The sequence below is a fragment of the Macaca mulatta genome, chromosome 14 (assembly GCF_049350105.2).
Source record: "Macaca mulatta isolate MMU2019108-1 chromosome 14, T2T-MMU8v2.0, whole genome shotgun sequence".
Lineage (NCBI taxonomy): Eukaryota > Metazoa > Chordata > Mammalia > Primates > Cercopithecidae > Macaca > Macaca mulatta.
The window spans coordinates 89,090,206-89,114,541 of NC_133419.1; the positions used below are offsets into that span (position 1 = coordinate 89,090,206).

A 24,336-nucleotide genomic window follows, 5' to 3' on the forward strand; every position below is an offset into this window, starting at 1 on the left:
TCATGACCATAGAGTAATAAAACAAGCAGCAGTTTATTTTTTAAAAAAAATCTTGAGTTAATTCTTTGTGTTAGTTCTTATTCTAGGTACTAAAATACTTTCAGATTGTCCTCACGGTTTCTTCTGTACCAATTAGTAAGGGAAGGATAGAAAAAGGAAGGAAGATATAAGGGAAGGGATCCAAGTATTTTCTTGGAAGATGATTATAAAATCTGGAAAATACCATTGGATAACATACTATAACATTGCAATGGAAAAGAAAACTGCAGTAAATCAAATTCTCCCTACTCTCATTTATTTTGTGAATCTACTCATTCTTTATGCATATGGCAAATGGATTTCAGTTATGCACAGTGGATGATACCATATTTCTTTCTGCTGTGACAGAAGGGCAGGACATCCCTCCAAGCCAGAATTAATCTTTGGTCATTATATGCTCCCACAGAAATGTGTTTATATCTCTATTACAACACACAATACTCTCTGCCATGCATTAGAATTTTCTATGTGCTTGTCTGTGCCCACCACAGAGTAGGAACTCCCTGAAGGCTAACATTTGTCATGTTTATCTTGGATCTTCCATAGTTTTTAACACCATGGCTTAGACTAGGCAATCCATTTCTTCATTTTGCATTTGCTAAATGCCTATTCTGTGCAAAAGCCTCTAAACATATCATGGGATTCAGAGATTACTTCAGAGTAGAAAATCAGCCCTATATGGATCAGACACACATTGATCTTGTTTATCATTGTATTTCCAGCACCCAGAACACTGTTCAACATTGTCAGTAATATAACAGTGGATCATACTTATGATGGTTGAAGGTGGAATAGACTTACTATATGGAATCTAACAGAAAGTGGGCCCAACAGAGAAACGAAGGTGCATAGAAACTGATGTTTATTTTCCATCAACCATTTTTCCATGTTGCTTAAGAGCCCGTGCAAGAACAGCTTAAGACCATTCAGTTGTTGCTCCTACCCATTCAGTGGCCTGAGCAATGGGAACTGCAGACCAATCTTCTGTGGCAGGCTGAGCACTCCAGTCTTCAGTAGGGAACTGCTGAATAGGCACAGAGGGCACCTGCACACCTTCAGACCAGTCTGAAACCTCAGGCTGAGTAGTAGTGATCTCAGGAGCTGGAGCAGTCCATTCACCCTGAAATTCCTCCTTGGTCACTGCGTTTTCAGCAGCAGCCTGCTCTTCTTTTTCAATCTCTTCAGGATCTCTGTAGAAGTAGAGATCAGGCATGACCTCCCACGGGTGTTCATGGGAAATGGTGCCATGCATGCAGAAAACTTCCCAAGCCAGCATCCACTACATCAAACCCACTGAGTGAGCTCCCTTGTTGTTGCATGGGATGGCAATGTCCACATAGCACAGAATCTGTGTTACACAGAGCAGTGGTAGGTAGGTTAACATAAGATGCCTCCGTGAGAGGCTGGTGGTCAGCCCTGGGGTCAGTAACCACAAGAAGCCGTAGCTCCTGGAAGGCTGCCTGGATCTGGTTAGTGAAGGTTCCAGGAGTGAAGCGGCCAGCAATTGGAGTGGCTCCAGTGGCAGCAGCAAACTTCAGCACGGCCCTCTGGCCAGTTTTCCTGGAGGATATAACACTGACATCAGCAGGGTTTTCAATGGCAACAATGGCGCGAGCCGCCAGCAGAAGCTTCTCCCAAGTCCTCTTCAGATTTATGATGTAGATGCCATCACTTTTATAGATGTACTGTTCCATCTGGAAGTCAAGATTAGTGCCACCTAAGTGGGTTCCTGCTGCAAGGAACTTAAGAACATCCTCCTCCTTCATTTGCAGGACATCAAGGGCCCTGGACATCGTGAAAGTTTCCCTTTAAGTTACGACGGGAATCCAGAACAGTGCCGTCTGGACCCCTCTGTAGGTAGCGCGGAAAGCAGATCAAGTTTAATAAAACAAATGACTAGCTATTGATTTAGGGCTTAGGCGGTGACTAGTGTTCTAGGGAAGAAAAAATATTCTATGAAAGGGCTGGAGTAACTGATGACATCACATAAATCATTCATCCTGTGCGTAACACTACACTGCCTATTCTTTGTCAGGCAGCATGGCAATACTGGAAACCCAGAGCTGTATCCACATGCCTGTAGAGACACCAGTTCCGAATATTTGCAGCATCTCCCGTTTATAATTGTGCCCGAAATACAGGCCGTTGACCTCTGAATGCTCATATTGAAATGCAAATGAACACAGCAGCCGCGGAAAGAAGAGGCTTCCTCAGGGAGCTTGAAAAATTCCACAGGGATTGCACACACTTCTCCGCGCAGAACACCAAATTTTACATTTCAATGATTCACCATGAACAGCCGGTTGGCAGCCCTCTGACGACTCTGTTATTTTAGATACCATATCTCTCATTCACATTACAGTATTTTGCAGAACTTCCAGATGGTATGTAAATGAAAGGAGAATTCCACAGGGGCATGAGGGCTAATGGTTATGATATTATTTAAAAGATTGTGTGGCAAAAACCATAGCATTAAAGCCTTCTTACTATACTAAGACCAAACTCCTAGACCAGACTTTTCCCACTTGGCCCTGTCTATCTTCATCGCCACCATTCTTTTCCACGAGTTATATTTTAACTGTGTTTTGTAATGTTTCTGAAGATGTGGCTTTCCCATTTTTTTTCCAATTAGCTTTTTGTCATACGTTAAAATACAATCTAGTGGTCACTGTACGATGAATCCTTGATAGCGTTTCCCAGGTAGAATTGAAAATGATTCTTTTTTCAGGGCTCCCTCACTTTGAAAAGAAGGAAAATAATACTTTCTTTTAGAGTTGTGAGAATTAGAGATAATACATATGGGAGTTATGACCCCACAACAGGTACCAAATAATTAGAAACTTGCTGTTGTTATTATACATCTAGTACAATTTACATACACAAGATCACGATTAGTATATTTCTATAATTAACATACTCCATCTTTGAAAATTTGAGAATTACTGTGCTTATTTATTCACACAGTGTTCTAGAGTTTATGCTTCCGACAATGAGATGCAAAAAATGTAAGTTCCTTTAAGATTTTATTTCTAATTAAAAATAATGAGCATGCTAAATGAGAATTCCATCTCTTATAATAAGCACTGTAATTGAAATGAAGTAGAAAATTGCAAAAACGAATTACATTGCAGTATGTAAACCTTCTACAAAGAATTGAACCAGAAAACGCATAGTTCACAAATTGCACACGTGGGAGATTAATCATCATCTCTAATACAAGAGATTTGATTAGGGTAGAAAGTAAATCTGTATAAAATGTCTAATATTGAATCATTTTTATCAAAAAGTATTTTATGAAGCTCCCTCTTCTGAGTGTAGTGGCTATTGTACCAATGGTACAAATTTTGTAAGGTATAGATATTCCTTTAAAATCACAATGTTATTTTCAACCATGACAATAATTATTTTCTATAAGCCATTTTACTCCGAAATATTTCAAAGGTAGCCACTAAAGAAGAGATAGGAGAGGAAAGTATCCCACAGGTGCTACATTTTAGGTACTTTACACTTATGACCTCATGTAGCCCTCACAGCAAACACATAAGCTAAGCATCATTTTCTACCCTTGCTTAGATGACAACATTTGAGCTCCAAGAGTTAGAATAAAATGTTAAATGACATAAAACTAAAACATAGTTGGGGAGAATTTCAAACACAGTTCAGTCTGACTCTTTCGACTATGTCATCTGCAGTATACCTAAACTTCTGCAGTATACCTAAAAGGAACATTTTCTAAATTATTATCATGTTTAAAACGAAGTAACAAAGATAAGAAATTGCTTAAATACACTATCCACCTTACCATTATGAATACACATTTATTTCACTATAACCCAGACTTGAATTCCTTTGATTTGTGGGATCACACAGCTCAGTACATAGCTCAAGAGCTGCATGCTGGAGGGAGCTACGAGGAAGGGGTGGGGGCGGCAGACACCTGCCTTCTGACATCTGATCTTTTAATCAAAACCTGATATATATGCATTTATTTATTCAATGAGTATGTATTGAACACCAACTGTGTGCCAGGGTTTTCCAGTTAACAGAGATTGCAGTAAATATTTCTTAAGAATCTAGTGTGTCCTAATATCCATAAAATTGCAGTAGAGGAATTAGTCTCATGCATATGCATATGGTTTAGCTTATTTGGAGTCATATAACCTAGGTTTGAAACTATTTTTCCACTTACTAGTTGTGTAACCCTGGGCAAGCTTTATTTATTTATTTGTATTCAAGAAAATCTATTACATTTTTTTTTATTTCTTTTAATGATTTATTATTATTATACTTTAAGTTCTAGGGTACATGTGCACAACGTGCAGGTTTGTTACATATGTATACATGTGCCATGTTGCTGTGCTGTACTGGTTAACTCGTCATTTACATTAGGCATATCTCCTAATGCTATCCCTCCCCCCTCCCCCCACCCCACAACAGACCCCAGTGTGTGATGTTCCCCACCCTGTGTCCAAGTGTTCTCATTGTTCAATTCCCACCTATGAGTGAGAACATGCAGTGTTTGGTTTTCTGTCCTTGTGATAGTTTGCTCAGAATGATGGTTTTTAGCTTCATCCATGTGCCTACAAAGGACATGAACTCATCCTTTTTTTATGGCTGCATAGTATTCCATGGTATACATATGTGCCACATTTTCTTAATCCAGTCTATTATTGATGGACATTTGGGCTGGTTGCAAGTCTTTGCTATTGTGAATAGTGATGTTATAAACATACATGTGCATGTGTCTTTATAGCAGCATGATTTATAATCCTTTGGGTATATGCCCAGTAATGGGATGGCTGGGTCAAATAGTATTTCTAGTTCTAGATCCTTGAGGAATCGCCACACTGTCTTTCACAATGGTTGAACTAGTTTACACTGTCACCAACAGTGTAAAAGCATTCCTATTTCTCCACATCCTCTCCAGCACCTGTTTTTTCCTGACTTTTTAATGATTACCATTCTAACTGGTGTGAGATGGTATCTCATTGTGGTTTTGATTTGCATTTCTCTGATGGCCAGTGATGATGAGCATTTTTTCATGTGACTGTTGGCTGCATAAATGTCTTCTTTTGAGAAGTGTCTGTTCATATCCTTTGCCCACTTTTTGATGGGGTTGTTTGATTTTTTCTTGTAAATTTGTTTAAGTTCTTTGTAGATTCTGGATATTACCCCTCTGTTAGATGGGTGGATTGTAAAAATTTCTCCCATTCTGACATGAACAGACATTTCTCAAAAGAAGACATTCATACAGCCAACAGACACATGAAAAAATGCTCATCATCACTGGCCATCAGAGAAATGCAAATCAAAACCACAATGAGATACCATCTCACACCAGATAGAATGGCAATCATTAAAAAGTCAGGAAACAACAGGTGCTGGAGAGGATGTGGAGAAATAGGAACACTTTTACACTGTTGGTGGGATTGTAAGCTAGTTCAACCATTATGGAAAACAGTATGGCGATTCCTCAAGGATCTAGAACTAGATGTACCATATGACCCAGCCATCCCATTACTGGGTATATACCCAAAGGATTATAAATTATGCTGCTATAAAGACACATGCACACGTATGTTTATTGCAGCACTATTCACAATAGCAAAGACTTGGAATCAACCCAAATGTCCATCAGTGACAGATTGGATTAAGAAAATGTGGCACATATACACCATGGAATACTATGCAGCCATAAAAAAGGATGAGTTTGAGTCCTTTGTAGGGACCTGGATGCAGCTGGAATCCATCATTCTTAGCAAACTATCACAAGAACAGAAAACCAAACACCGCATGTTCTCACTCATAGGTGGGAACTGAACAATGAGATCACTCGGACTCAAGAAGGGGAACATCACACACCGGGGCCTATCATGGGGAGGGGGGAGGGGGGAGGGATTGCATTGGGAGTTATACCTGATGTAAATGACGAGTTGATGGGTGCAGCACAGCAACATGGCACAAGTATACATATGTAACAAACCTGCACGTTATGCACATGTACCCTACAACTTAAAGTATAATAATAATAAATAAATTAAAAAAAAAAAAAAAAAAAAAAAAATTTCTCCCATTCTGTAGGTTGCCTGTTCACTCTGATGGTAGTTTCTTTTGCTGTGCAGAAGCTCTTTAGTTTAATTAGATAATCCTGGGCAAGTTATCTACTCTCTCTAAACATTACTGGATTTTTGTTAAAAGGACACTAATAGTAATTGTGTCATAAAATTTGATGGGACCATAAAATGAGATAGTATATGGAAAGTGTGGATAAGAATAGAACCTAGCAAGCAACCGCTTGTTAAGTGTTAATTATGATAATGATGATAATAAGACCACTTATTTTTTATTTTTTCAAGACAGAGTTTCGCTGTTGTCACCCAGCATGGAGTGCAATGGCGCAATCTCAGCTTACTGCAACCTCCGCCTCCCAGGTTCAAGCGATTCTCCTGCCTCAGCCTCCTGAGTAGGTGGGATTATGGTGCCCACCACCATGCCTGGCTAATTTTTCATATTTTTAGTAGAGACAGGGTTTCACTATGTTGGCCAGTCTGGTCTCGAACTCCTGACCTCAGGTGACCTGCCCGCCTCAGCCTCGCAAAATGCTGGCATGACAGGCATGAGCCACCGTGCCCAGCCTGAGACCACTTATATTGTCCTCAATTATCAAATTAAGCTATAGAAATCTTCATGATTGGGCTGCATAAAATACAAATCGCTTTTCTAATTTTGATGGACCTCTTATTTTACCTAGATTATGGAAAACTGTATTATTTTTTCATTTGGGAAACTGAAGTAGCTTTTATTCCCCTGTGTTCCTTTTACTTGACTGCCAAGCAATGGGAATGTAACCCAGGCTCAGTAAATTGGCAGCTGTATTCCAGGAATCTGGAGAAAGCTAAGTAAAGCAAAAGAATGATCAGTATTTATTTGCAATCATGTTCGTGATAGGGTGCAAATGTAGTCATACTCTGGCCAAATTGCTAAAAGCGGTTTCCTGCTTCCTGGAAGCCTATGGACCTGGGCCAGCTTTCCAAACTTGGTCTTCTAGCTACCAGTACATCCGGGTGGTGGGGGTGGGCAATATTCTTTAAACCAATACTGTTTATGTCATTTATTTGTCTTAAAAAAGTCAAACTAAAATTGGTTTTTAGTGATCGCAACGAAACCACTGGCATGAGTCAAAATGTTGTTTGGAAAAGCAACCTGCAATCAACTGGATACATATTTACTAATTATTTAAGTTCCAATTCAACTATTGATTTTTATAATAATGAGTGGCTTGGCTCTCTTCAGTGTTTGATGGGCTTGTATGAAGGCCTACAGTCCAAGAGAATTAAATTATTTAACTTTATATTAAAGTCAAACCATGGACCAAAAGTTTTCCTGAGCCAAATTATTTAAGAAAGAAAATGCAAACGTCAAATTCAGTTCACTACTGGCTTCTCCTGATCTGGAATAGCATATGCCTCGCACCCTGGAACCTGATTTCACAAGGGAGAATACCTTCCAATTATCTGTGACTATTTGAATCTAGTAATTCTGTATAGAGAAAGAATCACCAGATGAATTTTCTTCCCTCTCTTGTCTGCTGAATAAGCTTAATTAAATATTGCCTGAGAGGATAAGAGAAAACCCTGGGCCATGCCTTATGGACGTACTTATGTACGTACTCCAAAGAGAATGAGAAACATGGGAGGAAGGAACAATGACAAGAGGGAAACTGAAATAAGAAACTAAAAATTTCAGGCTGGGTATGGTTTCTTATGCCTCTAATCCCAGTGCTTTGGGGGACTAAGATGGGAGGATCTCTTGAGCCCAGCAGTTTGAGGTGGCAGTGAGCTATGATGGCACCACTGCATTTCAGCCTGGGCAACACAGCAAGACCCTAACTGTAAAGAATAGAAATTAAAAATTAAAAATTCAGGCATCAAGGGAACCCTTATTGCAGAAAATTTGCTATGTGCTTCTTAGACAATCAATTAAAACATCAATTTTGCTTTCTAAATTTTTCCATGTGATATTCAATAATACCTGGTTATTCAGGATTTAAAAAAAAACTCTTTGAAGTTATTTACTATGTTTCAGACTTAATTTTCCCCTGTGTTAGAAACAGAGGTAAGATATTGATACAACTAAGATGGTGTTATTGCTAGGGGATCTAGGAATACAGAATTGTATAAAACTATAGCTACTGTTTTGCATGAGGTTTACTTATGTGATACAGTCTTGCCAAACAATGACCGTACCTCATATGTGAAATTAAAATGCTTTATTATTCAAACCATGGTCATTTGGAATGAAGTAAACCTAAATTTTATATCAAAGGGATCTATTCCTCAGCCTCAGATGCAAATCTTACACTAGTAAGATTTGGCAGCTCTACAGGGAACAGGCTAAAGAACTCAAGGGTGCCAAAGATCCAGAGAGCCAGGATTTCTACCTCACTCAGAGAACAGGGAACAAAATGGCCAGGCTTGCCTCCAGATAAGAATATGCCCTACTTCAACTTACTTCCATAGCAAGAGTGTATGAGGAAAGAGAGAAAAGGCTATACCAGTGTCCCTGACTTTGAATCCATAGTACCTCTGCACTCTATCACAGGTGGCCCAGTAAGTATCCTGGAATCTAGCCAAATTGTTACACAAAGAGTAATTTTTCTAAGGAAAAGTCCTTAGAAAAGAAGTATTGGGTGGATTTTCTTCTTCATGGGTCACAATTTGACATTCATATTAAAAATTGTTAAGCACTAGCATCGTACCAACATTATCGTATAGAATTGTGGGCCTGAAAAGGCCATGCAATTTACTCTTAAGATGCTGTAACCTAGAGGGAATGTTTAATTGGAGAGAGAGGGAGGGGGGCAAGGGCTGAAGAACTACCTGTTGGGTACTGTGCTCACTTCCTGGGTGATGGGTCTAACCATACCCCAAACCTCAACATCATGTAATATACCTTTGTAACAGATGTGTGCACGTACCCCTAATTCTAAAATAAGAGTTGAAAAAGAAATGAAAATAAAAACAACAAAAAACCAAGCAAACAAAGAGCAATAACACAAATCCAAACTCTAGGAAAGAAGAGAGAATTTGTAGCTTGGGTCAAAGGAGAAAGCTATGATGATTTCTCCTGTGCCACAGTCTAGGCAAAACACAAAAATTCCAGGTAGAATTCAGAGGTAACAGGCAGTGAGCTCTAAGAAATGTCACATATACAGAGCACGTTTTAAATGACTAGCTTATTTTATTTTATTTTATTTTTACCAGATTACCTCACACTAAACTTTCACAGACATGTTTCTTGGACAATTCTTCCAACAATTTTGTAAATTCAGAGCAGCCTTTACAGGTTACACCAAATTGAGAGCAGCCTTTACAGGTTACACCAAATATAGAGAGATTTAACAACTTGCCTAAGGTCACAGAGACAGAAAATGGCAGAGAAGCACTACTGCTAAACACAGCTTTGTATAATGCCATGGATTACATAGCTATAGTATAGATAAGAGGTTTTAGATCATAAAACATTCTTAAATGTTGCTTTTATATTTTGCTAGAATTTCACAGATGTAAAACATGCCAATTAAAGCAGAATATATAAAGCAGTCTAATCGGAAACCTTCTGGCAATAAGAGTTTGCACTTAGTTTATAAATGCACAAACCTCTCCACTGTGACTCATAGAGATTTCTGACTTCCATTTATTTGAGTTTCATTTCTCCATACAATGTAATTTTTGGTTGAATTCTTTCTTAGATTTACATTCTTTTATTCTTGGCTCTGTGAAATTGCTAGAAAAAAGTGCAGAAGAAATATGCCTAATAATGTTGTAATTTATTGAGTTTTACTAAATGACAGAGACTATGTATTATGGACTAAATTATGTCCCCTCAAATACCCCCAATATGTTGAAGAAGCTCTAATTCCAAGTGTGATGGTATTTGGAGATGAGGTTTGGGGAAGTAATTAGGTTTAGATGAGATAATGAGGGTAGCCTGTTCATTACAGGGTTAATGTCCTTAAAAGAAGAGATACCAGTGACTTGATAAAGAAGACATGAAAAAAATTTGATTCATGCCTTGAATTTCTCTCCCTTTCTGCCAAGTGTGCACATAGCAAGAAGTAGGCTATCTGTAAGTCGGCAAATAAGACCTCACCAGAATCCAACTATATTCACATCCTGATCTCAGGCTTCCAGCCTCCAGCCCTGTGAAAAATAAAATGTTATTTAAACCACTGTGTCTATGTTATTTTCTTATGGCAGCCCAAGCTGACTTAACACTATGTTAAATGCTTCATAGGTACTATTCCATGTTCTTTTCATAAGATTTCTATCTGCTAGGCATTTAATATTATCCTAAATTTACAACTGAAGAAAGTGAAGAGAGTTTAAGCAATTTGTCCAGTGTCATAGAGCTATTAAGTGGCAGAGCCAGGATATAAATCTAGCCTGTCAAATGCCAAAGCTTGTGCAAAACCACTTTACTGTGATGTCTTCAATGTGCATAACTTTTCATTTCCATAAATCCACCATTCACAAATCAATCAATTTAATCACATTATCACATTTATGAAGACGAGATACATGAGTTTACCTTACATTTCTTTGTGGAACATTTTTTGGGTCTGATGGACCCAGCTCTTCCTGTAATTACTATCTGAAAGATGCACATTAGGGACAGTTTCTAGCCTTCTATTCACTCTTAGTAATTTTGCACCAGGGATTCTTCATTACCACTGCATGTCATTAAGATGTCAGTCATACTCCTCCTAATTGCCTGTACAACAGCAACATGTGTACACTTCAAATTTGAAATATTTTAAGCAGAACTCACCTTCTCTACCGCAATCTTGCCCCTTTCCCTATTTCTCTATTTACAAAATTTTCTCAATCACCTAAAATTGAATCCTTTATGTCACCCTTGCCTTCTCCCTTTCCTTCAACCCTGCAGAAGATCACTAAGTTTACCTCATTCTTCTGTCACCTAACAATAACTTCTATGACACCCTCAAATTCCCATTAGCTTAATAAAATAAAGGCAATCTCTCCCTCACCCAACAAACTCTGAATTATACTGTCAGATTAATCTTTTTAAATGTGGCTTTTGATTACATCATTTTCTTCAAAAATCTTCAACAATTAAGATATAGAAGAAAATTCCTCAAATCATGGTTCGACATGCATGATTTAAAAAAATCTTTTCAAACTTAAATTCTCAGTCTTATTTGTTATAATCTGTGACACTGAGTAGGATATGTATTTTCTCAACTCCATTATTCAGTTTGCCAAGCTGTTTGAGCTTGAAATACTCTGCCTCCAACTCCCTGTCTCACAGCCCAACCAAACTTCAGGATTCAATTCAAAGACTAGCTATGTCATTAATCCTTGATTTCCCCAGATGCATGAATTCTCTACTTCTCTAACGCCTAGAACCACGTTAAGTCACATTTCAACTATTTTCTACTTATTATGTATAATCTTGTATTGAAGGTATTCCCAGATAAATTATAAGATGGAAGAAATTAACCACTAACTATTCTTGGCCTCTTCTCTTGTAACTCTTAAAACTAGTTCAGGATCATGCTTAATGGATGTTAAAAAGTGATAATTTGATAAAGAATATATGAAAGAAATTTAATTCATGCCTTGAATTTGTATCAATACTTCATTGAAAAGAAATCATGTGCCATTTAGGTTATATTTAATGTCTGCTCTGATAGTCATGAACCCTTGAGCTGATCAGTAAAATGTTTTGCAAGCAACAGCTCAAATATCCTGGATCTATTCCAAAATAAATTGAATTTGCAGGGTCAGTGGGAATCACTATGGTAACAGTTGGATCCTTTAATTCTTGTAGTCACTTTGGTGTAGACTGGCATTTACATATCATGACAAAGGCCTGCTGCTGTCCATCAGGAGCAGGAGAAAGGTATATCAAGTCATGATAATTAACAATAGTTGCTATGACAATAGACTCAAGTAACCAGTAGCTTAATACAATAAAAGTTTATTTTTTGCTTATATCACAATCTAATATAGATTGTGAAGTGCTCCTGACTCTTCTAAGTGACTCAGGGAGCCAAGCTCTTTCTAACGCATGATTTTGCCAACTTTGGATCCCTTTTTTTCTAGTCACATGAATGTAGGAGGGAGATTGAGACCAGGATCTTTTGTGTATTTTTAGAACGCAGGCCTTTAAGTAGCACACATCACTTTAGCTCATATTCTGTCGACCAATTATAGTCAGGTACTGCAAAGTAGGTTTGCAAATGGTGCTTTCCTATGTGCTCAGGAAAAGGAAATGGATTTGCTGAACATCTAGCCTATCTTTGCCATACCAAAGCTCCAGCACCTGAAGGAATTTGATATCTGGATCTGATGTTTATTATTCTGGAAGAAGGACCCTGAAAACGCATTTGTACTGGGTCTATTGGTAGTGTCAAAATTCTTTTAACATAAAATTCCTTCAAATGACCAGACCTTCTTTAGTAGAATTCCATGGCAGGGCTATGCTCAGTAATACCCAACAACGTTGCATTGCTATTCATTCTCAAACTCAAATATGTCAGCTATGCATCAAACATATCTATAGTCTGACTGCACCTTACCTCTCCCACCTTATCTCTGCTTATGTATAGTGTCTTTTCTGCTTTAATCTTCCTAATCCATTTCTGTCTGTGAACATGGCAGGCAAATTCTGAGACCCCCTCCAGAGGTAGAGGGTTTTGTGAATTAGAATGCCTTCTTTATTGAGGATGGACAAATAGAGAACATCTTCATGATGGACTCTTCTACTCCAGCTACACTTCCCTATTTCCTCAGGCTATTCTGTCTACTTGGCCACTTACCCATACCACCCCACTTACCCACAGTATCCCCATGCTGTCTCCTCCAATTGCCCTTGGATACTCTGACCTGAATTGATTTCTCCTATCCACAGACTTGCATGACTTACTCTTTGAGTTACACATTCCCGTGATGCTTGATAACCAGACAATCTGTTTAAAGCTCTGTGGCAGTCAACGTTATCTGTTACAAAAAAGGCTAGTTCAAGTCCTGTCTTTGTCTAAGTCCTCCAGTGGCTTCATGTCTCAGTTGAATAAAAGCCAAAGTCAGCACAGTGGCCCACACAGCTTTCCAAGATCTCACCTTCTGTGACCTCTTTGACATCATCTTCTACTTGTTTCCCCAACTTACTTTGCTCCAGCCACATTGGTCTCCCATCTGTTTCCTTACCTATGACAGTTCCCACACCTCTCCAGGCTTTATTCATGTAATTTCCTTCTCCTGAAATCATCATCTCCCTTAACAACTTGGGTCACTCCTTCCTCACTTTCTGGGTTTTATACAAAATTCAGTAAGGTGCACCCTCCCCAACACTCTAAATCCTATTTTCCTGCTTTATTTTTCTTCTAGCAATTATCACCATCTAATACAATATATGTTTCACTTATCTATTTTGTTTTACTCTATCTCCCCTAACAGGAATGTATGTTCCACAAAGGCAAGACTTTTTGTCTGTTTTGTTTACTTCTGTAACTCTAGTATCTAAAATGCCTAATGATATATAGTAGTTATTCAATAAGTATTTGCTGAAGGGAAAATGACTCTTCTAGTTTTAATCTTTTAGTATATCTTTTATTCCTTAGCAGAATGTAGAGACCCTGAAGTTAAGTACTAGATCATATATTTTCCTTGTATTCCACTCCAGGGTTGCCCAGTATTGCAAAGGGCTTAATAATAATTTACTAATGTAATACACACACACACACACACACACACACACACACACATTGTGATGGAGTTTCACTCTTGTTGCCCAGGCTGGAGTGCAATGGCTTGATCTTGGCTCTCTGCAACCTCTGCCTCCCAGGTTCAAGCCATTCTCCTGCCTCAGTGTCCCAAGTATTTGGGATTACAGGCATGCACCACCACAACTGGCTAATTTTATATTTTTAGTAGAGACGAGGTTTCTCCATGTTGGTCAGGTTGGTCTTGAACTCCCGATCTCAGGTGATTTGCCCACCTCGGCCTCCCAAAGTGCTGGGATTATAGGCATGAGCCATTGCACCCAGCCAGTTATTATATTTTATAAGTCAAGATCTTTCACATCATTTCTCAGTGACCGTATCTTTGATAGAAGGCTCTCCTGTCTTCAGTACCACGTCACAGCTGTGGGGACAGCAGCTTCTTTATTTAGCAGCCATCTGGACTAGGTGTCAGTTCTCTGTAATTTTTAAAGGTTGTGACACTGGCAATTACTGAAATGTCAAAACACGAGGCCAACCATGAGGACTGTGGCAAAAACCTTCCCACATACTTGTCATGGTGATGTGGGTAAACTCATATATAGCATTTGACACTCAGCCATAAAATTGAAATTAAAGTTAGTTTTTTATAATATCTCAGAGAATGGCACCTTGTATAAGACAGGTATACCACACTAAAACACATACATGAATATGAAGAATAAGGTTATGAATAGGCAGAGGAAACATCTGTTTTTTGTTTTTATATTAAATGTTATATTCTAGTAATATGCTGTAAATCATCATTCCTAGCCTGGATATTATTGGGAAATATATTTACTAATACCACACTTTGTATTTCTTTTCCACAATAACCTAAATGCAAATATTTTCTAAAGCACAATTGATTGTAAGTGTAAAGTTTTAATGTAACATTTCTTGAGATCCTTTTATAGGATCTTTACCTATATCATACCATTTTATCCCCATGATGACTCTAAAATATAATTATTGTCTGAATTGTAGAAATGAAGAAGGCAAGGCTAAGTAACTGGTCCCTGGTTACAGAGTGAGTGAATGGTGAGCTGAATTTAATATAGGTGATCACTCCAAAGCTCTCACTCCTGTGCATTTCACAGCATGGCTTACCTGAGCCATCTGAGAGACTGGGAGAAAATAATTCACTGAGCATCTCAAAAGGGACAAGCTTAGGCATTAAAAGCAGGAGGAGAAAAACATCCTTTTGTAAAGTAAATTTCCATTTGGTTACAGACATCAAAATCACAAAATATATGAGAGATAAGGGACTTGGTTATTTGCTAGAATTCTTTGAAGCCTGAGAAATAAGTCTGACAGATGATTATTTTATGTTTTATAGATATATATGTATAAAAGGACAAATAGATATTTGTCCTTAAACATTTCTGAACAATTTTATTAAAGTACAATTGACATAAACTGCTCATATTGAAATTGAACACTTTGATAAGTTTTCACATATGTATACTCTCATGAAACCACACAAAAATCAAGATACTTAACATATCCATCACCTCCATGAGGTTCCTCCTGCACCTTTGTAATCCATCACTCCCTGTTCCCATCCCTAGGCAACCATTGATTTGCTTTCTGTCACTCTAGATTACTTTGCATTTTCTAAAGTTTCATAGAGATTGAATCCCACAGTATGTACTTTTTTTTTTTTTTTTTTTTTTTTTTGATGGGATCTAACTCCTTCATCTTGGCTGGAGTGCAGTGGTGCAATCCTAGCTCACTGTAGGCTTAAGTGATCCTGCTGCCTCAGATCCCCAAGCAGCTAGGACTACAGGTATGGGCCATCACACCTGGCCAATGTTTCTATTTTTTTGTGGAGACGGGGTCTCCCTATGTTACCCAGTTTGATCTCGAGCTCCTGGCCTCAAGTGATCCTCCTGCTTTGGCTTTTCTGGCTACTTGGACTCATAATTACTTTGATTTTTACTGTGTTGTTGGGTGTATTAATTAGTCATTCCTTTATGTTGAGAATTAACATTCCATTATATGAATATGTCACAGTTTGTATATTCTTTAACCTGTTGGTGAATATTTAGGTTTTTTGGAGTTTGAGCTATTACAAATAACATCATTTTGAACACTATTCCTTAAATATATAGGAGTAGAATGGCTGCACCAAATGGTGGCTATATGTTTAACTTTTTAAGAAACTGTCAAACTATTTTCTGAAATGGTTACAGCATTTTATATTCTCACCAGCAGTACACGAGAATATGTGTTCCTCCACATTCTTCCCAACAGTTGATATGACCAGGCTTTATAATTTTATCCATACTATTAAGTACATAATGGTATCTTATTGTGGTATAAATTTTTGTTTTCCTAATGATTAATCATATTGAGCATCTTCTCCTGTACTTATCTGCAATCCTTATATCTTCTTTGATGAAATAACTGTTCATCAATATTTTGAACAAGCATATTTTGAATAGTCAGTTCATCAAAGAAGATGTATGGGTGGCAGATAGATATAGGAGATGCTCAATATCACTAATCATTAGGAAAGTGAACATTTATACCACAATAAGATACCACTATACACTTACTGGGTCATGTATCCTATAAACACATAAACCACAAAAATTAAAAATAAAAGAAATGGCTTTTCATTTTGCTCATTTTAAAAACTGCATTGTTATTATTTTTAAAGAATTTCTCATTTATCCCAAATATAGGTAAATTATATACAAATTCCTCCAATCTTTAAAGTCTTTTAAAGAGCAAGTGTTTTTAATTTTTAATTTTGATGAAGTCTAACGCAGTCATTTTTTCTTCTACTCGTTGTGTTTTGCTGTAACATATAAGAAACTTTTTCTAACATAAGGTCATGGATGGTTTTTCATGCTTTATTATAGATATTTTATAGTTTTAGGTTTCACATTTATATCTGTAATTTTCATTTTTTGAGATGGGTTCTTGCTCTGTTACTCAGGGTGGAGTACAGTGGTGCAATCATAGCTTACTACAGTGCTGAACTCCTGGGCTAAAGCAATCCTGCCTTAGCCTCCCGAGTAGCTGGGACTACAGGCAGCCACTACTGTAACCAATTACCTGACTAAATTTTTAAAATTATTTTTTGTAAAGAGGCAGGGGGTAGTTTCGCTTTGTTGCTTAGTCTGGTCTTGAACTCCTGGCCTATAATGATTCACCTGGTTTGGCCTTCCAAAGTGCTGAGATTACAAGCACGAACCACCATAACTAGCTAAAATTGATTTTTAGTTAATTTTTATATACATTCATACATCACTTAATGACAAGAATATATTCTGAGAAAGGTGCAGTTAGGCAATTTCATCACTGTTTGAACATCTTAGAGGGTGGTTATGCACAACCTACTACACACATAGAATATATGATATAGTTGGTTTCTCCTAAGCTACAAACCTGTACAGCATTTTACTGTACCAAATACTGTGGGCAATTATACAAAAGTTTAAGTGTTTGTATATCTAAATATAGACAAAGTTCAGTAGAAGTATGACACAAAAAGTTTTAAAATGGTATACTTCTACAGGATACTTACCATGAATAGAGCTTGCAGGACTGGGAGTTGTTCTGGGCAAGTCAGTGAGTGAGTGGTGAGGGCATGTGATGGACTAGGACATTACTGTATGCCACTATGACTTTATAAACAATATATCCTTAGGCTACACTAAATTTATAAAAAATATTATTTTTCTTCAAATTAACTGTAGTTTACTGTAACACTTACTTTATAAACTTTTACTTTATTTTTAACTATTCAACTCTTTTGTAATAACACATAGCTTAAAACACAAGCACATTGTACAAATGCACAAAAATATTTTCTTCTTTATATTCTTATTACATAATCTTTTCCTATTATTTTTTAAATGTTTTTTTAAAAACTAAGATACATACACACATTAGCCTAGGCATGCATAGGGTCAGTATCATCAATATCACTGTCTACCACCTCTGCATCTCATCCTACTGGACGGTCTTCAGGGGCAGTAACACATGGAGCTGTTATCTCCTATGATAACAATACTTTCTGGAACACCTCCTGAAGGACTTGCCTGAGGATGTTTTACAGTTAACATTTTATTTCCTGTAAGTAGAAAGAGTACACTCCCAAGTAATGATAAAAATATAGCATAGTAAATACACAAACATTATTATTTTTAAAATTATGTTGTATTCATAATTGTATGTGCCATACTTTCATGCAACTGGCAGTGCACTGGGTTTATTTATATCAGCATCACCACACATATAAATAATGTGCTGCACCATGATATCACTAGGCAACAATAATTTTTCAGTGCCATTATAATATTATGAGAACATTGTTGTATATGTGGACCATCATTTACTGAATCGTTATGTAGCACAGGACTCTACGTTGCAAGGAATAGACTGAATTTTGGTGGGGAGGAAGGACATGTGGATATACAAATTTTTCAGTAGCATTTGTTAAAAAGCTTATCTTTTGGCATTTAGATTATTTCCACCTCTTGGCTATTGCAACTAATGCTGTGATGAATGTTGGGTACAGATACCTCTTTGATATACCAGTTTCATTTCCTTTGGATATATATCCAGAAATAGGATTGCTGTATCATAAGGTAGTTTTATTTTTAATATTTTTAGGAACTTCCATCCTGCTTTCCATAATGGTTGTGCCAATTTACATTTCTACCAACAGTATACAGGGTCCCCTTTTCTCTACATCCTTGCTAACATGTCGTTTCTTTCATCTTTTTGATAGTAGCCATTCTAATAGATGTGAGATGATATCTCATTGTGGTTTTGATTTACATTTCTCTAATGATTAGCAGTGTTAAGCACCTTTCATATATCTGTTGGACATTTGTATATCTTCTTTTGAGAAACGTGTATTCAAATCCTTAGTCCTGATTTTAGATTTATGTGTGTATGTTTTAATTTTGCTATTGAGTTGTTTGCATTTATTTTATGTTTTGAAGTTTATCAGATACATGGTTGCAAATATTTTCTTCTATTCTTTAGGTTGTCTTTTCACTCTGTTGATTGTTTCCTTTGCTTTGCAGAAGCTTTGTAGTTTGATTAAATTCCTTGTCTGTTTTTGTTTTTGTTGCTATGCATTTGGGGTCATAATGCCCCCAAAAAATCATTGTCCAGGCCACTATCAAGAAGATTTTCCCGTATGTTTTCTTCCAGTAGTTTTATGTTTCTAGGTCTTATTTTTAAGCCTTTAATTCATGTTGAGTTGATTTTCGTATATGGTGTGAAGTAAGGGTCCAATTTTATTTTTCCACATGTGGATGTCCAGTAAATGATACTAATGTATTAAAATTTTAATTTCTAATTGTTTACTACTATTATATAGAAATACAATTCATTTTTGTATAATTCATATCTTCTATTACAAAAATGTAATAAACTCACTAGAACTTAGTTTGTAAACACCATTGCTTTTCTAGAAAGACAATTATGTCATCTATTAATAGAGTTTTACTTCATTCTTTAAAATCTGGATATCATTTATTTTTTTCTTGACTTATTTCACTGACTAGAACCTATAGAGTTGAAAGCCAACTTCCTTGCCTGACCATAGGGAAAAATATTTTTAGTAGATTGAAAAAGTTTCTGCCAGGCACACTGGCTCATGCTTGTAATCCCAGCCCTTTGGGAGGCCAAGGTGGGTGGATCACTTGAGGTCAGGAGTTCGAGACCAGCCTGGCCAACATGGTAAAACACTGTCTCTACTAAAAATATAAAAATTATCTGGGTGTGGTGGTATGCCCCTGTAATCCCAGATACTCGGAGGCTGAGGCAGGATAATTGATTGAACTTGGGAGGCGAGGTTGCAGAGAGCTGAGATTGTGCCACTGCACTACAGCCTGGGCAACAGAGCGAGACGCTGTCTCAAAAAAAAAAAAAAAAAGAGTTTCTGTCTATTTTTAGTTTGTGAATCATTTCATCAAAAATTATTATAATAGGTTTTCTCATTAAAATGTTATATGTTAATATAATAAATTGCATGGATCAATTTTTGAATATTAAGCCAAACTTACATTTCAAGATAAATACTACTTGGTCATAATATGTTATACTTTTTAAACGTATTATTAGATTTGATTTAAAAAATTTTGTTTAATATATTTACATCAATGTTCATGAGGTCTATATGAGGTATATTGGTGTATATTTTTTTGTTTGTTTCTTTGGTTTTCCATGGGATATTTTGGTCTGGTTTTGGTATCAGTAATTCTATCTTCATTGATTGAATGAGGAAGTATTTCTATTTCTTTACTTTTCTAGTAGAGTTTATATAGAATTGATATCTGTTCTTCCTTAAATGTTTGACAGCAGTTCACCAGTGAAACCAATCTGGGGCTACAGTTTTCTTTGTGGGAAAATTTTAAACTATAAATTCAATTTAACAAATATAGGATCATTCATGTTTTCTCTTTATCCTCCAGTGAACATTGGTAGAATGTTAATTTCAAGGAATTTTTTTCATTTTAGCTAAATTAAGTCATAAAGTTGTTCATAGTATTTCTTTATTTTCTTTTTCATATCTATAAAACCTGTAGTGATGTTGCCTCACCCATTCCTGATATTAGTAATTTGTATTCTCTTTTCTTTTTTTCTGACCAATTTGGTTTTTTGATTTGATTGATCATTTAAAAGAAACAGGCTTTACTTTTATTGAATTTTCTCTGTTGTGTTTCTGTCTCCAGTTTCACTGATTTTCACTCTGATCTATTATTTCCTTTTATCTATTTACTTTGTGGTTAATTTGCTTTTCTTTTACAAATTTCTTGAGGTGGAAGCTGTGGCCATTGGTTCGTTCATTTTTTCCTAATATTTAATGCTAGAATATGTCCTTAAAATATTGTTTGAGGTATCTGAACTACATGTTTTTTCCAGTCTGACTCCTTTACCATATGATTGCTGGGAACAGTGTTCTGTTTTAAGTGGTTCTTTCCCGGGTCATGCATGTTTGATCAATACTAAGCTGAATGCTCAGGAGGGAGCCTCTACACATCTCCAGCATTCTCTCTTCACACAGTTCTCTCCTCTCTGTTTCTGTGCTCTACCAACTCTAGCTTCGTTGATCTCTCTGAACTCAATTCCATTTTCTCACATCAGAAGGGTCACATCTTCTATTTCTTGTCTCTTGAGAATAATTGTCTTCATTGTTTGAGGTCCAGTGTCTTGCAAACTTGTTTTTTGAATTTTGTCTGGTTTTGCTGCTATTGTTATTTCAAGCAGGCGAGTAAATTCCATTTTTATTACTTCATCTTCAAAAGAAGCAGCCATTTTCCCATACATAATCATATTTAAGCCTCATGATAATCTTGAAGGTTTTTTTTTTTTTTTTGAGATGGAATCTCGCACTGTTGCCCAGGCTGGAGTGCAGTGGTGCGATCTCTGCTCACTGCAAGCTCCACCTGCCGGGTTCACGCCATTCTCCTGCCTCAGCCTCCTGAGTAGCTGGGACTACAGGTGCGTGCCACCCTGCCCAGCTAATTTTTTTTGTATTTTTCAACAAGCTTATCAGGTCTCAATTTGGTATGTCTTACGTATCTTTAACATACCTTGGGTTCAAGTTCTAGTGCCTTAGGAGTTTGTAGAAAATTGGTCTTTCTAAATTAAGGACTTGCTTCTGGGATCTCATTGAGTATTTTTTGACAGTGGATATTCATCATTGAAAACTGCCTGCACTAAACACTTACTTGAGTGGATAATTACAATCATTTCTTAAACTCTGGAATTTAAATAAGAAATATGTAAAATTATTTCTCTCAGAACTTTCATATCTGGGGCTTTGATATGGCTTTATATTCTATTTCCTTAATGCTGACTCCAGCATGGACAAACTTTTATTTTTTTGGCAATGAAACATATCAAAATATAAATAATTCAAGAATGGATATTAAGCCAATAATGTCACATGAAATTCTAATTAATTTTTTCTGATATGAAGACACAAATGGGCTTCTGATCGGGATATTTTACTACATGCACTAGTATCATGTGATCAATATTTTTCTTCAATGTCTATTATTGTTCTAGTACAGTCTTTCCTAAAGTATGGTGCTAATCAGTGTTAAATAATAATGTGAGTTCAGAGTTCTGAGAGTAAAAACTCAAACTGTACTTTTCCTGTTCTCTCACTTAACAACAATCATCACAGAAGACTTCTGTGACCACGTGTGGAGTTTTCTCCATGAGTAAGCAAGCAATTAGTTCTGCAGCAAACACCAGATGAGTGTCCTCCAATGAAATTCTGATACTATCTACCTGGAGATGGCATCAGATCCCATAGGTTAATGGAGTAGCCTCCATTAACCTCACAAGACCACCCTCCCTCTTCCCACCAGTAATAAGTCTGGGCCTCCAGAAATTGTGACCAACTGGCTTGAAGGTAAAGTTCACATGACCTCTCGTTGGGTTCAGTTGATTTGCTAGAGTGGCTCATAAAACTCATAGAAACTTACATTTACCAGTTTATTATAAAAGATATTACAAAGATACACATGAAGAGATGTATACAGTGAGGTATAGGGGAAGGGGTGTGGAGCTTCCATGCTCTCCCTGGGTGCATCATCCTCAGGAACCCCCATTAGTTCAGTTATTGGGAGTCTATCTGAACCCTCTCTCTTTGTAATTTACAGAGATGCCATTAATTGGGCATGACTGACAATACTGTAAAAATATGATTAGACAAAAAGTGTAGATTCTTCTTGGCTTCTGTGTTGGGGGTTCTTGCATTGCTATAAAGGAATACTTGAGACTGGGAACTTAGTAAGAAAGAAAAGAAGTTTAATTGACTCACAGTTCTGCATGCTGTACAGGAAGTATAGTACAAACATGTGCTTCTGGGGAGGCCTCAGGAAACTTTTACTCATGGTGGAAGGTGAGGCAGGATCAGGCACATCACACGCCAGAGCAAGAACAAGAGAGAGAGTGGAGGGTGGGACAAGTGCCACACTTTACAACAACTAGATGCTGTGAGAACTCACTCACTGTCATGAGAACAGCACGGAGGGAATGGTGCTAAATCATTCATTAGAAAATCTGATCAAGCCCCACCTCCAACACTAGGGATTATAATTTGACATGAGATTTAGAGAGGACATACTACCAAAATATATTATTCTGCCCCTGGCCCCTCAAATCTCTTATTCTCACATTGTAAAACACAATCACTTCTTCTCAACAGTCCCCCAAAGTATTAACTAATTCCTGCATCAACTCAATCAACAGTCCCAAGTCCAGTATCTCATCTCAGACAAGGCAAGTCACTTACACCTATAAACCTGTAAAATCAAGTTATTTACTCCCAAGATACAATGGGGGGTTTAGGCATTGTGTAAACATTCCCATTCCAAAAGGGAGAAATTAGCCAAAAGAAAGGGGCTACAGGACCCATTCAAGTTTGAAACCCAGTAGGGGAGTTATTAAATCTTAAAGCTCTAAAATAATCTTCCTTGCCTCCATGTCCCACTTCCAGAGCATGTGGGTGCAAGGGGTGGGCTTCCCCAGCCTTGGGCAACTCTGCGCCTGTGACTTTGCAAGGTGCAATCCATGTGGCTACTCTCACGGGTTGGAGCTGAGTGCCTGTGACTTTTCCAAATGAAAGGTGCAAGTTGCCAGTGGATCTACCATTCTGGGGTCTGGATGATGGTGGCCCCCTTCTCACAGTTGCACTAGGCAGTTCCCTGGTGGGGACTCTTTGTGGGGTCTCCTATCCCACATTTCCTCTCCACTCTGCCCCGGTAGTGGTTCTCTGTTGGGGCTCCAACCCTGCACCAGCCTTCTGCTTTGGCACCCGGTTTGTCTCATATAGCTTCTGAAATCTAGGTAGAGGCTGTCAGGCATTCTTCACTCTTGTAGTCTGCGTGCCAGCAGGCTTAACACCATGTGGAAGCTAGCAAGGCTTATGACTTCCATTTCCAAAGTGGCAGCCCGAGATGTACGTGTTCTCCTTTGAGCCACAGCTAGAGTTTGAGTGGCCTGAATGTGGGTAATAATGTTTTGAGGCTGCACAGGGCAGCAGGGTCCTGGACTAGGCACACAAATGTATTCTTCCATCCTAGGCCTCTGGGCCTGCATTGGAAGCGGCTGCCACAAGAGCCTCTGAAATGCCTAAAAGGCCTTCCCCCCATTATCTTGGGTAGCACTTGGTTCCCTTTTAGTTAGGTAAATATCTCTAGCAAGTGGTTGTTTCACAGCCTGCTTCAATTTACCACCTGAAAAAGATCTCTTTCTCTGCAACATAGTCAGACTGCAATTTTTTCCAAAGTTTATGCTCTTCTTTTTTAAATATAAGTTCCAATTTTAGGTCATTTATTTGCTCTCACATCTGAGCAGAGACCGATAGAAGCAGTAAAGCTACGTCTTGAACACTTGGCTGCTTAGAAATTTCCTCAGCAAGATACTATAAATCATCACTCTTTAGTTCAAACTTCCACAGATCTCTAGGGCATGAATAAAATAAGCCAAGCTCTTTGCTAAGGCATGACAAGGATGACTTTTTCACG

At 37.5% G+C, this 24,336-nt stretch overlaps 1 protein-coding gene and 1 pseudogene across 2 annotated transcripts in view; both read right to left on the reverse strand.

Annotated features, from left to right (window-relative positions):
* GRM5 (glutamate metabotropic receptor 5) overlaps positions 1–24,336 on the reverse strand; it is a 579,984-nt gene that overhangs the window by 115,394 nt on the left and 440,254 nt on the right. The window lies entirely within an intron of this gene.
* On the reverse strand, positions 922–1,909 carry LOC705562 (small ribosomal subunit protein uS2 pseudogene; annotated as a pseudogene).